At 37.7% G+C, this 17408-nt stretch overlaps 1 protein-coding gene across 5 annotated transcripts in view; it reads left to right on the top strand.

Moving 5' to 3' along the window:
• FRYL (FRY like transcription coactivator) overlaps positions 1-17408 on the top strand; it is a 256517-nt gene that overhangs the window by 31012 nt on the left and 208097 nt on the right. For 3 of the 5 annotated variants that reach the window (XM_072774992.1, XM_072774988.1, XM_072774989.1), the window contains exon 2: positions 6902-7077. The exons of 1 other annotated variant lie outside the window; for it this stretch is intronic. The gene's annotated coding sequence lies outside the window, so the exon portion shown is untranslated. Of the gene's footprint in view, positions 1-6901; positions 7078-7662; positions 7751-17408 lie in introns of all 5 variants that reach the window. One more of the 5 variants, XM_072774990.1, reaches the window with a different exon arrangement.

The following is a 17408-nucleotide window of genomic DNA, read 5'->3' as shown; positions in this document are numbered from 1 at the left end:
TCTCTCTCTGCCTCTCTCTCTCTCTCTCTTTCTGAGTCTTTAATGAATAAATAAATAAAATCTTAAAAAAAAAATGAAGGGAGAGAAATGCTGCTGTAGAGTCAACTCAGGTGAGGCCTGATATTGACCTTTAGATTTCACAAGGTGTGGAGGTCATCAATGACATTGACAGACGGTCCTGTGGAGTGGAAGGTAGAAAGCTTTACATTAGATAGAAGAGAAAATAGAAACAAGAAGGGAAGCAAGTGAAATACTGCATAGAGGCAACTATGTGGATGACTTTTATTATAAGAGGGAGCATAGAGATGCTGCTGACACTGACGGGTTCTGTGGTCAAGGGAGGTCAACATTCTGATCACCAATTCCAGGATGCATGTGTATGGGGTTTTCCCACACCACATGGAATTCTTAGACACCAGCTGGGTGTCCTACAATTCAACTCCATTCTGATACTACCTGGAGATAGCCTCAGATCTTACAGTTTAATGGCTGAGTCCTACAGGACCATCTCCACCCTCCTCAACCCCCAGCCCTAACAGAAACACTTCAGATGCCAGTCCAGGTTGTCAACCTATGCTCCTGATCTATTGGCTATAGATGAGAGGTTTCAGCAAATTCCTCCTCATGTTCAATTCATTTGCTGGAGTGGCTCCCAGAACTCGAAACATTTTACTACAGGTTACTAATTTATTATAAAAGGATATACAACTCAGGAACAGCTAGATGGAAGACATTCATAGGGCAAAGTATGGGGAAAGGGCTCAGAGCTTTCATGCTCTCAGAGGGTGTCACTTTCCCCACACCTGCATGTATTCAACACAGAAGCTCTCCAGACAGATTCCATCCTTTTGTGGTTTTTTTGTAGGTTTCATTACACAGGCATGATGATTATATCTTTGGCCACTGGCAATTGATCCAACCTCCAGCAATCCCCCTGACACCGCGTAAGGAGGCAGGGTGACACCGAAAGTTCCAACCCTCTAATCACATGGTTGGTTCTTCTGGCAACTAGTTCTAATCCTTAGGTGTCCTCTCATTAACAACAAAAGATACCTTTAAGGCTCTCATCACTTAGGAAATTGTAAGGGTTTTAGGAGTTCTGTGCCAGAAATGGGATGAAGACCAAATACGTATTTCTTATCAGAAATCACAGTGTGGAGGGCTCTTTTTTTCCCTTTCCTTAAGGTGGGCATCATTATGTTTGTATGTAGACGGGCATGGTCCCTTGTGAGTGGAGAAAAAAAGATGTAGATTTTTGTCAACTTGAAACCAGTATTCTCAGTTTTAAAATGTGGCTTGGAGATGGTTGGTGTTGGGCTGAGTTTTCTCTACCCCACCCTATTAAGGGAAACTTTGTAACTTTCTTTTATTTCTCTCTTTTTGGCTTGCTTAATCTTATTGTGTATCTTGATAGATTTTTATCTTTCTCATTTCTGGTAAATAGTGATTATTATTAGGAAGTTGAACCAATTGTGTATAAGAAAATGTAAAAGACATTTAGCGGGGAATGTGTTTCCTAAGACCCATTGTTTACCACAAAAAGGAAACCACTGACTTCTTACTACATCAGTGAAGATAAAATTATTTTGTGAACACAGTACTTCTTTTACGAGTAACATTTTTCATACTGTGCTCAGAAATTTTATGAAAACAATAAGTTAATGGGAATTGTAGGCTTTGTTATAAGTAGGGATTTATGTAGAGAGGGCCCGTAAAAGTCAGATTTCACTTCATAACGTTTTAAAATTCTTCTAATTTAAGATTGGAGATATTTGCTATAATTTTAAGTTATGAAAAAATATAGTTTAAGCAGCTTAAATGTTAGGTATTTGATTCTTAATTTCTTGAAATGTAATAAAAATTTTAACTCATTTGAGGGAGAAAACCTAGCAATACAGGTTGGTAAGAATATTTACTTCCATTCTGAAGCAGAAGGAAATCAAATTACTGTGCATATAGCTAATATTATAGTGAATATACTTAAGGTGTAAGTTGACTATATATCTCATAACCTCGTAGCTCCCCTTCTATTGTAAACTCACGTTTAGAAGAGAAGTCCTCAGGTAAAGTTTCATAGAAACAACAAAATTTGTAGAACATAGGGATGTTATAATAGATTTGGGGTCATTGAAGACCAAGCCTCTTGGACTTTTCCATTAGAATTCCTCTACCCTTGCCCTCTACTGACCTCCACTTCCCATCCCCACTGGGGGGAAATACCTCTTAAATACATCTTTAGCAGTAACAAAGTCTCCCAATTTCTGAGTATCTATGAAATGTACCAATGGAAAAGCATCTCAGAAAAGCCAGAGATTGTAAGATGTTTAGATTGTAAACTATATTGTATAATAGACACAACTTTGTTATATAAATGTGACCCTTGTGCTAATATAGTGATTTCCAACTTTATTTGGTCTACGTATAATTTGCACGTAAGGAGATAAATGTATATATGGATATATGTCAGGTAGTGATAAATTCTGTGATAAAAACAAAGTGGAAATAGGAAAGTAATATAGGAGGCCTACCTGATACTGCGTGGTCCCTGAGCCAGCTGCCTTTTTCTCATTTCTGCTACCTCCTCAGAGTTGTGTGGAGTTAATTGTGAAACGTACCTAGCAAATGCCTGGTATCATATACCGAACTACCCATCGTGTGTTACTCTCCTTCCCCCCCACCCCCTTTTTTTTTTGGTAGTTTAAGTCCTCTAAATCTCCAGGATATAGAGTATGTGTAAATCATAAGTTTAAACTAGAACTCATGGTGTTCAAGTCCTTTGCGTGGTTTTGAGGTGCTGAATGAACCTTGAGGATATATGCCTAGTGAAATAAGCCAGTCACAAAGGACAAATCCTGTGCGATCCCACTTGCGTGAGGTCCCCAGAGTAGTCAGACTCATAGACAGAAAGTGGAATGCTTGTTACCAGGGGCTGGGGAGAGGGAGGAATGGAGAGTTAGTGTTTAATGGTCACAGAGTTTCAGTTTTGCAAGATGGAAAGAGTTCTGGAGATGGATGGATAGTGGTGATATTTGCACAACAGTATAAATGTACTTAATGTCATCGAACTGTACACTTAAAAATGGTTAAGATGGAGGATGCCTGGGTGGCTCAGTTGGTTAAGCATCTGCCTTTGGTTCAGGTCATGATCCCGGGGTCCTGGGATTGAGCCCTGCCTTGCTCTCCTGCTCAGTGGGAGGCCTGCTTCTCCTTCTGCCCCTCTCCCTCCTGGTTCTCCCTCTCTCTCTCTCTCTCAAATAAAATCTTTTAAAAAATGGTTAAGATGGTAAATTATATGTTAGGTGTATTTTACCACCATTTAAAAAAAGCACATGTTGAAACTACTGTTTTTGATAAGGCATGCCTTCCTTTCCTATTCTTGGTAGTAGATATTACTGAATTAAGTTGTCCCCTCTCCCCCATTTTATTGAGATATAATTGACAACACTACATAAGTATACAGCATAATGACTTGACATATATTGTGAAATGATTATGAATCAAGTTGCTCTTGACTAAATAATGAAACCGCTCTTTTTACATCATGAATCTGTATAAGATTCCCATCCACTGAAAAGTATTGGTTATCAGAAATTTTCATTAACTTTTGGAGGTATGAAACCTCAAACTATTGTTTTTAGAGGTATCAAACCTTAATCTATTGCTTTTAGAGCAGAGTGTAGTATGGCTGGAAAATACAATTTTTGGTTTTCTATGTCCATTTAAAAAATATTTATTCAGCACTTAATTCTGTTGAGTGAATAGGAGTAACAACATTCGTTGAGTAATATATGCTGGCTCTTATTTTATACTTAATAATACTTATAATATTTGTAGCACTTTATGATTATAAAATAGTCCTTGAAGGTATGACAGTTGAGAAATCCAATGCTCTGATTGGATAAGATTTTAGAGGAATTTCAGTGCATAGAAACAAAGAATGGACATTCCGGTTGGAAAAAATGATGTGGGTGTAGGAATGGGATATGTTTGCACAGAGCAGAGGTCAGCCTGACTGAAGTCTAGAGAATATTAGGGAGATGTGCTAGCAGTTTCCATTCTGCCATTAGGCCCTTGACTTTGAGGCTAATGAATTTCTGGACTTTATTCTGTAGGGGTTAGGAGTATCACTGTAGATTACCAAGATTTCATGATCATAGTTGCGTGTTTGGCAGCAATCTCTGAGGTGCATTGGAGTACTATGATCCAAGGTCAGATCCATGATAGAATGGGCACTTAGAATTCTTTTGAAGTTAATAAGGAAGAGTATTTTAATGTTTAGTATTGGGGCCGTGAAATACTGGGGATTGAGGATAAGTTGATAGGTGAGAAAGGAGAGGCACAAATGTGTGGTAAGAAGAAATCAAGAGGAGTCTATGGTGCATGAGTATAAGTGAACAAAAAATTATTTGTTTTTGGTTTAATGGTCATCTGAATATGCAGGTCAGATATAAGTTTAATTTTGAAAACGGAGGATTTAGGGAATTTAAGAGCCTAGAAAGAGGGATTTCAGCACCCTTGAATCAAATTTGAAGAGTTTACATTGGGCATCCTCTTCAGTTTAAGGGACAAGTTATCTGTAGTGTTCAGGCCTGTGGTGGGCCTGGGAACTTAAAGAGGAGAAAAGTTTCAGCCTCTCTGAGATGGAACTTGGTAGGTCAACGGTCACTCTTCAGAACGTGAGATAGAACGGTAGGAATAGCGGTACACTTGTCAGTGTTTTATACAAACTACTTATATAGAGTAGACTTTCTCTTATATGATATTGGTTGTATAATCAACCAGTAGTTGGCTTGGCTACACAGAAAATCTGTTTAAAATGAGGAATCAGAAGAAAGATACATACCTTAAATATTTTATAATTGAAAAGTATAAAATGCTTATATATCATCAATCATTTGTATAGATCAGGCCTTCTCTTTAGGATATTTTTTCTTTTTTTTTTCTTTTTTTTTTCTTTAGGATAGTCACAGAGAGAGAGAGAGAGAAGCAGAGACATAGGCATAGGGAGAAGCAGGCTCCATGCACCGAGAGCCCGATGTAGGATTCGATCCTGGGTCTGCCAGGATCGCGCCCTGGGCCAAAGGCAGGCGCTAAACCGCTGCGCCACCCAGGGATCCCTAGGATATTTTTTTCTTTTAAAGGACTTGTCTTTTTCAAATCCTGTAGCTTAATTCTCAGATGAAGCAATATTTTTTGCACTCATATTTTTGATGTAATTTTTAACTATATTACAATAATTATTGCAAATACAATTGGCATAAACAGATTTTGGGACATATAAAATTTACTCGCAATTCAATTGCTAGGGAAAAAATAAGATGGTGTAATACAGAGGAACACCCTGCTTCCCCCAAGAGGAAATTGAAACTCAGAAGTTCTGACTCATTTATAGTTGAGGATTCACAAGAGTCTTGTTTTATCTTGAATCCAATGCCTGTCTCATTATATAGTGTTGCAAGGTGATAAGGAATAATACAGGAAATATTGGTTAGTGGTGAAGAAGATTGCAGACTATATATATATAGGTATATATATTTTTAATATAGCAGCTTCATTAAGATAAAATTCACATACCAGGCAAATCACCGGAGTGTACAATAGTCACAAAATTGTGCAGCCATCATCAAATTGATTTTAGAACATTTTCATCATCTCCAGAAGAAACAGTGTACCCATTAGCAGTCCCTTCTCATCTCCCCCACCCCCACTCTAGTCAACCACTGATCTATTTTCTCTGTGTGTGTAGATTTGTCTATTCTAGGCATTTTGTATAAATAGAATCATGTAATATGTGGCCTCTGTGGCCTTTTGTGATTAGCTTCTTTCACTTAGCGTAATGTTTTTAAGATTTATCTATGCTGAAAAAAAAAAAAGATTTATCTATGCTGAAGCATGTATCAGTACTTCATTCCTTTTTGTGACAGAAATACTCAAGTATTCCCTTGGATGGGATATACCACATTTATTCATTCATCAGTTGATGACATTTGTGTTGTTTCTGCCTTTTGGTTATCACAAATAACACTAGTATGAAGATTTATACACATATTTAAAAAAAATTTATTTATTTATGATAGTCACACAGAGAGAGAGAGAGAGGCAGAGACACAGGCAGAGGGAGAAGCAGGCTCCATGCACCAGGAGCCTGACGTGGGATTCGATCCCGGGTCTCCAGGATCGCGCCCTGGGCCAAAGACAGGCGCCAAACCACTGTGCCACCCCAGGGATCCCTATACACATATTTTTGCATGGATATAGTTTATCATTTCTCTTGGGATATACCTGAGAGTGGAATTGCTGGGTCATATGTAACTCGGGCTGTTTTCAGTATTTTACTTTTACAGATAATCCCACAAGTCTTGCTGTACACTATTTTGTGACTGTATAAGTATATCTAGGCAGAATGTCCCAGAAAGAGGATTGTTACCACCAGCAACAGAAAGTGCTCTTAGGGTACTTTGGGGGTGTACCTTTGGAAATAAAGGCAGTTTCTGGGGTCATTTCCCTAAGTCTCATAAGGTATATGTCCTCAAGTACTATGGAAGCACTCTTATGATCGCCTTTGTGTCATTAAGAAACAGTTGATTATGTTTAGATGGTAAGAAAATAATTTATAATACATCTTAGAAAGATGTTATGGGTGGCCAAAAAAATCTTTAATTTAGAACCTGCCAAAGATGAATTCTCATATTTTTGTTTTCTCTCTCCAGATCGATTCTTTCCCCTTGTAGTTGAGATTTTTATAAAGAAAGTTCTTCTTATCCAGATTCTCAATTATAAAAACTAATTTCAATAATGATATTTGTTCTGTGAAAACTAAGATGTTACAACTTCTGTTTTAAACATGAGTGTTAACTAATAACCAACCATATTTCTTTCTTTTCTCTTTTTTGTCTTCCAGCCTTTAACATTCCATATTCTGCTTTGTACATGGTGAATCACTACTGCTTTGCACCAGTGTGCCCACTTGTGTGCCTCTAAAGTACAAGCTCCAGATTGAAAAAGCTTCTAGATGGATCCTTTCCAAAATTGGTGTCTTTTCTGCAAACTCTGTGCCTCAACAACCTGTTCTAAGTGGTAAGGATATGTGCTTTTTATTTTTTCTATTTTCCTTCCTTCCTTCCTTCTTTTCCTCCCTTCCTTTCACAGAGAACCCAAGGGGGAGGAGGGGGAGAGGGAGAAGGACAAGCGGACTCCCCACTGAATGTGGAGCCCAACGTAGGACTCCCGCCTCAGACCCTGAGATCATGACCTGATCTGAATCCAAGAGCCAGTTGCTCAGCTGACTGAGCTACCCGGGTGTCCCAAGGATATGTATTTTTTAACAGAATAATAGAAATTTGTAAAAGCAATTTTTGTTTGGATTGCCTTCCCCTTTATTATGCCTTCTCTTCTTACATATGAGTAATACCTGTACTTTTTCCCCCCAATTTTTAAAAATCACATCTAAAAATAGCAGTAACATTAGGTTTTTGGAGGTTTCAAAACAGTCTTTCCATAGAAGATTCTAGGTCCAGTATAATATCTGATATTTATAAGGAAAAAATATAAAAATATGTAAACAACTGCATATGTTCATTATACACTCTAACTGTACTCTGTAATCCCTTATTGGAAGGTTGAGGTAGTTCATCCTGTTACTGTCTTTTCCTCTCTATTTAGGTACTTTGAGTCCATTGGGTCAAGAACATCATCTACTTCCTATTGATGTACGTTATGTAATTACATATTTATGGAGATGATAAGAGAGGTGTGTGATGCCAACTCTTCTTTTTTTAGCCTGGTACTGTGTGTGCCTTTTCATATTCTAACAGTTTTTGGAAGCATAGATGCTAGTTAGCCAACATGTTTTTTGAACATCCCTGAGATTTACCCAATACATTTTTGGCTGGGGTGGGACAGAGGAGTAACATTGAGCAGAACCAGTTGCTGATTTGGGAGACCTTTAAAAGAAAATCATTGAAGTAGGCTCATTTTGAGTGTTACTCAACAAATATTTACCAAATGCCTGCTGTTGATGCCTGAAAATACATAACGACATTTAGCAAGGTAGAGAAGTCAGTCGCCAAATGGAACCCATGGTGTTAGATGAGGATGCGAGGTAGGGAGGTGGAGTGAAGAATGGGGTACATTTTGGCCCTAGTTCTAATCATTAATTGCATACTGTTCTTGAGCGCAACTTAATTAGCCTTAGTAGACCTCAGTCTTCTCATCTGTGCAATGAGTGAACTAAAACTAAATGATTTATAAGGTATTGTCGTGCTTTCATACATCTAACACTTTAATAATTGTAATGAACAAATTGGCAGATTGTTGGTCTTTTGAGGATAATTTTCTTCTGTAGCCCTTTTGATTGAGAGATTTTTAGGCTCTATTCTTTGAATTACAGGGTTACAACCAGGCTTCCACTTAACAGAACATCTTCAATTAATTTCAATTAATTTTGTTTTGAAGTTGATGTATTTCTCTCCCCATTTTTATCCTTCTCTTCTATTGACATCTAGACTTTCCTTTTTTTTTTTTTTAATTTTTTATTTATTTATGATAGTCACACACACAGAGAGAGAGAGGCAGAGACATAGGCAGAGGGAGAAGCAGGCTCCATGCACCGGGAGCCTGACATGGGATTCGATCCCGGGTCTCCAGGATCGCGCCCTGGGCCAAAGGCAGGTGCCAAACCGCTGCGCCACCCAGGGATCCCGACATCTAGACTTTCCTGTTATTTGACCCAGATGTTCCCTTTCTCTTGTATCATGTTGGCTCTCCTTATGCTTCTTTGACCTGCCTAGCCTCCATTATTTTTGCCGGCTAGTTTTCCAAGATCACTACATCTTAGACCAGAGCTTCCAGTCCTGAAACTCTTACACCTACAGATATGTATTGAAATAAGCTTGGGAGAAGGGTGTGATTCTCTGGCAGGTAGCTGGAACTAATTAGTTAACCAGCGTTAGTTCACCAGGACTGGAGCCCTAAAGTTCTGCATACTGCTCACACCCATCCCTTCTTTCCTTAGACTTCACCATCACCTGGAACACTTCTATTTCTGAGGCTTTGGGAAGTTTCTTGTCATGATCATCTCCCTCTGTCACATCCCACTTCTCAAATCTGTTCTTAGTCTTTATTATGACTTGCAGTTTCTTGGCGTTTTTTTTTTGTTTTGTTTTGTTTTTTTTCTAACCAAGTGAGCTATTTCCTAGCCTCATTAGCTTTCCTCTTACCCAAACTCCATGATTGTTCTTGCATCTTATATTCTCTTGCCTTTTTAAAATTCTGAGGAACTGTCTTACCAAATCTCAAACCTAAGTTCATTTGCCATATGTATCCTTTTCCCTCTAGTTCTGGGTGCTTGATATAATTGGAAACAGACACATGACTAAGTTTGGATTTACTCAGCAATCATGTACTTGATCTCTGAACTGGTTTTCAAAGTTGGCTTCCTACCATTCCTTTAAAAGATCTCACACCTTAGTCACAGTCCAGTTGCCTTTCTGGGGTGATCTAGCATACTTCCTGACCTATTCTTTTTACATCAGATTTTTTTCTGTGTTGGAATAAGAATGTTTTGCTTTATTTTTTATTTTTATTATGGAAAATTCAAAATTTATACAAAAGTAAACAGACTAATGTAATGAACCTTCTTGTACTCATCACTCAGGTTTAATAATTACCAAGTCATGACCAAATTATTTGTCTATCCCCCACCAACTTCTCTCCCACTCCTGTATCATTTTAAAGCCAAACCTAGACCTCATAAAATTTATTTGTATTTCAGTATGTATTCTTGAAATAGAAGACCTTCTTTTAAAACATACAACCTCAATACCATTATTACCTTTAAAAAAACAGCAACAATCCTAACATAATAAAATATCCAGTTGACGGTAATTTTGATTCTTTTGTGTATTTTCAAAGCAGTTGACTTGATTGAATCAGCATCTAGATAAGCCCTCCCTTCCGTTGCAATTAGATAATTTTTCTCCTAAGTTGTGTGGTGTGTTGTCATCCCCTGCCCACTTGGTCCTTAAAATTTATTTATTGAGCTAAAAAAAAAAAATTTATTTATTGAGCACATTGGGATGTAGATGTGGACAATCCTGATTACATTCCTGTGAAGTGATTAAACCTACTCCTCTGTCCTTTGTATTTCTTGTTAATTGGTAGTTGGATCTAGAAACTTGCTCAGATTCAGGTTCAATTTCTTTTGGCAAGTCTGTGTGTTTTGACAAGTGTCTGTCTGGTGCACACAGTTTTTAGTTTTCCCTCTAATGTTGATTAGTTGCCATTTGTGCTCAGTGTTTTAGATCAGGGGATGGCACACTTTCTCTATAAGGGGACTGAGAGTGCATAATTTAGATGGCTGTGGGCCATCTGGTCTCCTCTGATGCAGCTACTAAACTCTGCCCTTGTAATGGGAAAGCAGCCATAGACAAAATGTAAATGAATGGGCATAGCTGTGTTCTAATAAAACTTTATTTACAAAAACAGGTGATGGACTCCCTGCTGGAGACCTATTAAATAATTAGAGGTTGCAAGATACTGATGTGTTAATACTATAACCTTATTGTTCATTTATCATGTGAAATCTATAAAGAGAAACTGTTCCTCATGTACTATTTCTTACCTACTAGTACAGTTTGATTAAGAAAGATCAGAAAAAGCTTGATAGTTTCCCCTGGCTTACCAATTTCAAAACAATGAGTTGGTTATATTAGCCCTCTTCTCTCAGGATTGCCCCTTCTCCTCTAGACTCATTAGATACTCTTAGATTTAAATATAATGGATTTAAAAAAATTCATTGTCACTATTTTTATCGATGCTCAAATTATTTAATCTTTGGCCAGTGGAAGCCTTTTAAAGTTGCTTACTGCGTTATTTTGACATGACTCTAGTAGTTTTTGGTAGTGATCTTGATTATCTGGTATGACAAGGAGTTCCAGACACATCATGTACATTGCCTCCCTACACCTGGTACACCTGGACCCAAGGGACCCTGATTCCTTTACTGGGGAATAGGATTACAAGACTATAGTCTGGGCTCTGAGGGTTCTCATTTCTGATGAATTGATCATTGTTTCTAAGTCTTTTCAGTAGTCAGAATTAGGGGAAACTTTTTAAGATAGAGAACCTCATGAGTTCATACTGATACTTCAAATTCTGTTTCAGCTATCTAAGATTTTTCTCAGTGTTTTTTATTTTACATCTATCTTTTTCTCAGCTAAGAATCCTGGTTCTTAGACACCAGTAATATAATTAGAATGTTTCATAATTACTCATTTTGAGTACCTCTGTGTGTTCTACACATAGCAGTCTTAGAATAGCAATACCAGTGTTAAAGGTTTGTCTCTGCCTTCTTTTGCTAACGTTATGTCTGTGAGATTTACCCATGTTGTATGAAACAGTAGTTTGGTTTTTTCATAGCTGTGTAGTATTCCATTGTATGAAATGCCCCAGTTTATTCTCCAGTTGATGGATGTTTGAGTTGCTTCCAGTTTGGAATAATTATGAATAAAGTTGCTGTGAACATTCTTGTGCATGTCTTTTGGTGGGCATAAGTATATTTTTTTCCTGGATATGTATCCAGCGATAGAGTTTGCAATTCTTTTTTGATATAGGACACATTCCCTTAGAAATGTATAGTCAAAATACTGTGTGTGCTAGTTATCTATTGCTATGTAACAAATCACCCCAAAACTTAGTGGCTTAACATAGCAATCCTTATCTCATATTTGCTATGGGTCATTTTTCTTAGGATGCAACCTACCTAACTGGATGCCTCTAGCTCATAAAACTGCAATCTCAGTGTCAGCTGGGGCTGTATTCATGCCAACACTCGGAGGGGGCACAAAGAAGCCTGGGGGTGCTTTCATGCCCACTTAGGTGATTATTGGTAGGTCTCAAATCCTTTCTAGCTGTTGGCCAGAAACCAGTTCCTTGGGCTTCTCCACAGGGCACTTAACAACATGGCAGCTGGTTGTTAGCTTGGAGCAAGGGAGAAAGGGTAACCAAAACGGGAGCCATGGCCTTTTCATAACCTCTTCTTAGAGTGACAACCTGTCGCATGCACTGCTCTTTCTTTTTTCTTTCCTTTTCCTTTTCCTTTTCCTTTTCCTTTTCCTTTTCCTTTCCTTCTTCTTTCCTTTTTCTTTCCTTCTTGATTCATGAGAGACACACAGAGAGAGGCAGAGACACAGGCAGAGGGAGAAGCAGGCTCCCTGCAAGGAGCCTGATGTGGGACTCAATCTGAGATCCTAGGATCCTGCCCTGAGCCAAAGGGAGATGCCCAACCACTGAGCCACCCAGGCATCCCCATTGCATTCTTTTTTTTTTTTTTCCATTGCATTATTTTAAAAACAATTATTGTGGTGTAAAAACAAAACAAAACAAAAATATATATAAAATATATAACATGAAATATGCCAAGTTAACCATTTTTGAGTATAAGTTCATTTGCATTAAGTACTTGCACATTTTTGTATAATCACCACCACCACTCACCTCAAGAACTCTCTGTCTTTCCAAATCAAAACTCTGTACCCATTAAACATTGCTGACTCCCCATTCCCCGCTTCCCCCAGTCTCTGGCAACCACTATTGTACTTTTTGTCTCTGAATTTGCCTCTTCTGGGTCCTTCATAAGTGGAATCATATGGTATTTGTCCTTTCGTGACTTATTTCACTTAGCAGAATGTCTTCAGGATTCATCCGTGTTACAGCATGCATCAGAATTTCATTCCACCTTTTAGGCTGAATAACATTCCATTGTATGTATATACCGCGTTTTATTTACCCATTCATTTATTGATGGACATTTGTTTCCTCCTTTTGGCCACTGAATAACTGCTGTGGATATGGGTGTTCTGCTGATTTCTATTCTTAGAAGCAAGTCTCTAAATACAGTCCTTAATAAAGAGGAGGTAATTACCTATGGGTGTGAATACCAGGAAGTGTGGGGGTCATGAGGTCCCTCTCAGAGCTTGCCTACCATACTGTTTAAGTCATTCTTCATAATTGTTCTCTGTACAGTTACACCACCAACTGGTTATACATCTAAGTTTTTATATATGATTTTTGATACTTGATAATACTGAAATGTAATTTTGTTTTATAACTGTATAACAGCTTCATGTGGAAATTCCAAAGCCAAACCTGCAAAACAAGATTTATTCAAGGGAGTCTAATCTCTTTGCTTTCCCTTCTAAGTAATTGCATTCTAAAAACTTGTTTATTATTACACTTTTTTTTAATATAAGCAAAATATATATTCATATTCTGCCTTTCTCATATAGAATACTGTGTGCCTTGCTCTTTTCACTTAATATATCCTGGTGATCCCTTCTTAGCAGTAAGTTACTCATTCCTTTTTATAGCTACATTGAGTGAATAAACTGTAGTTCATTTAACCAGTTCCTAATTGGTGGGCATTTGAATTGTTTCTAATTTTTTGTTCATAGTACTGCTATGAATAGCCTTGTGCATATATATGCTTTTTAGATATTCGCCATTGTATATTTGGGGCAGATTCCTAGATGTGGAATTGCAGGGTCAAGGGATAAATGAGTATGCAGTCTTATTAGACATTGCCAGATTTCTCCTCGCATCTCTCTATGTTCCCATCAGTAATGTGTGAGAGTGCCTACGTGGCTGTACATAATCTCGGCAACAGAATATGTTGTCAAATTTGTGGGTTTTCCTTGCTGAATGGAATATCCTTGTCATGTTAATTTCTATCTTGTTATGAGTGAAATTGAATATCTGTTTTTAATTTTTAAAATTTATCTGTTGACATTTTAGAATCCCTTAACAATGAATTTTTATTTATTTATTTATTTTTTAACAATGAATTTTTAAAGATAATATCATAACGAGTTCACCTTGAGGTACGCGTTGGACTGAATATATTTTTATATGGTTAAGAGGCACGTGTGTTTCTTTCTCAGTTAACTATTTTTCTAGCCCTATTTTCTTTAGGTTTGTTGATAGTTTCTATTTTCTAAGCCCTTCACACATTAGGAATACCAGCGGTTTTTTTTTTTTTTTTGCCTGTTTTCTTCTTCCTGCCAGTTAAATACAAGTTCTTCTGACCTGCTTTTAGCTTACTTTATTTTGCTTCTCCTTTTCCAATAATGTTACGTTTCTTCTTCTGGCTAAGTGATCATTCACTGTTTGGTGATTCCACATCTCCAGCTCAGACTGACCGAATCTACGATTTCTGCAATTCAACATTCCCCAGATGGAATTCCATGTTATCCACAGACTTGATGTTCTTCTGTTCCCTTTATTAGGTAATAGCATTATCATTTGCCCAGTCCAGCACTTCAAGTGCTCTTTTGTGGTTTATTTATTATTCAGCAAGTGTTTGTGAAGCACCTGCCAGGTGCCAGCTACTGGGCAAGGCACTGGGGAACAAATAGTCATAATCCTACCTCTCAGGGAATAGTCTAATGGGGAATAGGTATTGATCCAATATATACACAAACTCACGTGGAACTTCTAGGGAATGAAAAGTCCAGTTTGACTGGCACGTGGTGGGGGCAAGAGGGTGGAGAGCCTTGAGATGCAATCTGATCTACTTTGTAAATCACTCTGGCTGTGATGGGGGGAATGCACGGGAGGGGGAACATGCAGAAGTTGGTTAGGAAGCTGTGGTAGTATTTGTGAAAAGTGTTGGTCCCCTGTTTGCTCAGTTGTGAAATCCTTTCAGCTCTACTTTGGTGCGTTGTTCCTGCCTCCCACAGCCTTAGTTCAGGAAGTTATCTCTTGACTACTCCAAAGGTTTTTTACAAACTGGTCCTGCTCTTTCAGTCTTTCTTCCTATCTGTTTCAAAAGGTAACTTTTAGAAATCACAGGTCTATTCACATCACCTCCTTTCTCGGAAAGTCATGGAGGGCTTCCTGTGTTGGTTAATTTTGTGTGTCAACTTGACTGGGCTAAAGGATGCCCAGAGAGTCAGGAAAGCATTATTTCTGGGTATGTCTGTGAGGGTGTTTCCAGAAGAGATTAGCATCTAAATCAGTAGACTAAGTAAAGAAGATCCACCCTCACCACCGTGGGTGGGCATCACCAATCCTCCCAGGATCCAAATAGAACAAAAAGGCAGAGAAAGGGCGAATTTGCTCATGCTCCTTGTGCTGGGGCTTCCATCTTTTGCTATCCTCAGACATTTGAGCTTCAGGTTCTTGGGCCTTTGGAGTCCAGGACTTAAACATACAGCAGCCCCCCTCTCCCCGCCCTGATCTTTGGCCTCAGACAAGAGTTACGCCATTTGCTCCTCTGGGTCTCCATCCCCCATGGGACTCCTACTGAATTGTACCATGGGATTTCATGGTCTCTAGTTTGCAGATGGCATATCATGGGACTTCTCCATAATCATGTGAGCTAATTCCCACAATAAATCTCTTACATACATATCTATATATGAATGTATCTGCTCGGTTCTGTTTCTGTGTAGTCTCTGAACCCTGGGTAATATACTCCCTCGTTGTGGAAAAATGAAAGCCCACCTGAAATTTGAAGGCTTTATCCTTTTTTTTTTTTTTTTTTTTTTTTTAAGCTTCCAAGTATGGTCCTCTGAGACAGCTTTCCTTTAGGCAACCAGACTGATGTGTTTCTACATCTTTTCTTTAGCTCATGTTCATCTTCTGTCATGACATTTCTGCTTCTGGAATCCTATATTCTCTCTCTCTTTTTTCCCTGACGGCTCTCCTCAAATCCTAACTGTTCCCCAGTCCTCCTTAAAAATCCTCAGTCAGGTTGACTTTTAACCCACATACCCTATTTTGTTTTTTGATATGTCAATTCTAAGATGTGTCACAGTGTGTGTTGTATTAGAAACGTTCACATATTTATTTGGAGTGCAAAGAAATATTTTTCATTTTTGTAACTGATTACTCAATAGATATTTGTTGAATTGCATGAAATTAGGGAACATTCAGTGAGGTAGATCACTTATCAAAATCTCTTGTAAAAGAGACAAGTCTCAAGTACAATTTAAAAAATACCTTGTATTGAACCTTCAGGGATAGGACATCTTCCCTTTTGAAATGGTCTTTACAATTCAGTGAACATCAAGTCATACTCTCTGCACTAGTTGGACAAAAATATGTTAATATGGCAATATCAGGGAGCTCTTATGACTTGTGGGTGTGTGTGTGGCATATTTAGAGCATTCAATATTTGATTTCCATGGTGATGGAGAATGGCCAATAAAATCATGACTATGTAGCATATTACCTCTTCTCTTACCTGTGGTTTCTTGTGGACTAATCTTATACTTGGCTAATTTTTTTTTAATCCAGTATCTTGCTAGGTTGCATGTACTAGTCTGCATGTTGACAAATATTAGTATACTTGATCCTCATATGTGATTTCTCTTGTATATCAGGGCCAGCCAGCATCTTTCTTTTGTGAAGGGAAGAGAACTATCATTTACTGCCTGCAGACTTGCAAAAATGATATAAAAGTGCTCCATCTTTTTTTTTTTAATTCTTACAGATTTTCCTCTTTTTCTCATTTCTTTCTCCTTTCCCCTGCCTCTCTCCCTTTCCTCTTATAAATGAGGTTAAGTCACCTTGTCTGTTAATCTTGTCTGTTAATATAACTTAGTATTGTGTAACATAGATTGTGCTGCCCTCTCATATGAGGTCATTTCTCTGAAATTATAATGGAAATGGGGTTTATATAGATTGGTTTACATGTGACTTTTCAGATATTAATGCAACTTTTAGTTTCTTTTGATCACCTCTTGAAATAAGTGACTCTTTTTTGTCTTCTTATACATATTTATGCAATAAAAACGGTTGAAAGATTATAATAATTTTAACAATCCCAAATCGGCTTTCTTTTTGTCATTGGAAATACAGTAGAGACTAAACCTTTTAAATCTATTTTAAAATTAAATTTCCTAAAGTCTCGTTTCAAGTTTTTGGTGTTTCAGCAATATTAACTAGTGAGAAGCGTTTTGGTTATTTTAGGGTAAAAATATCTTCACGGAAATTCTTAGTGAGCTTGCTTAAGATGAAATTAGGACATTAAGTCTTAGTTTCTGCAATAGGATTTTTTTTTTTTTTAAATTCGAAACCTTAACTGGGACAGGTGCTTGTAGGTAAGAATCAAGTTATCATTTGGTAGTGTGATCTTCAATCATATTGCATTTAGTTTGGAGTGATGAAAGTTTTTATTTTTAAAACCAAGAACCTATAAAACAAAAAAATGTTTCATGTGGCTCATGCTTTGAGAGGTTTATTGAAAAGCTTAAGCGATAAAGTTGTCATAAGTGAAATATTGCATTCCACATAGGATTTATGTAACGAGTAACGAGGGTGAAAAACTTGGTGAGATGGGAGAGGTGATTCAGTTCCTTGATTTGCACTCTCCACTCTGTTCCCTCTCTCCTTTCTAATCCTACATC

Source organism: Canis lupus, chromosome 14, assembly GCF_048164855.1.
Source record: "Canis lupus baileyi chromosome 14, mCanLup2.hap1, whole genome shotgun sequence".
Taxonomy (NCBI): Eukaryota; Metazoa; Chordata; class Mammalia; order Carnivora; family Canidae; genus Canis; species Canis lupus.
This window is presented reverse-complemented; position numbering and strand designations above follow the sequence as displayed.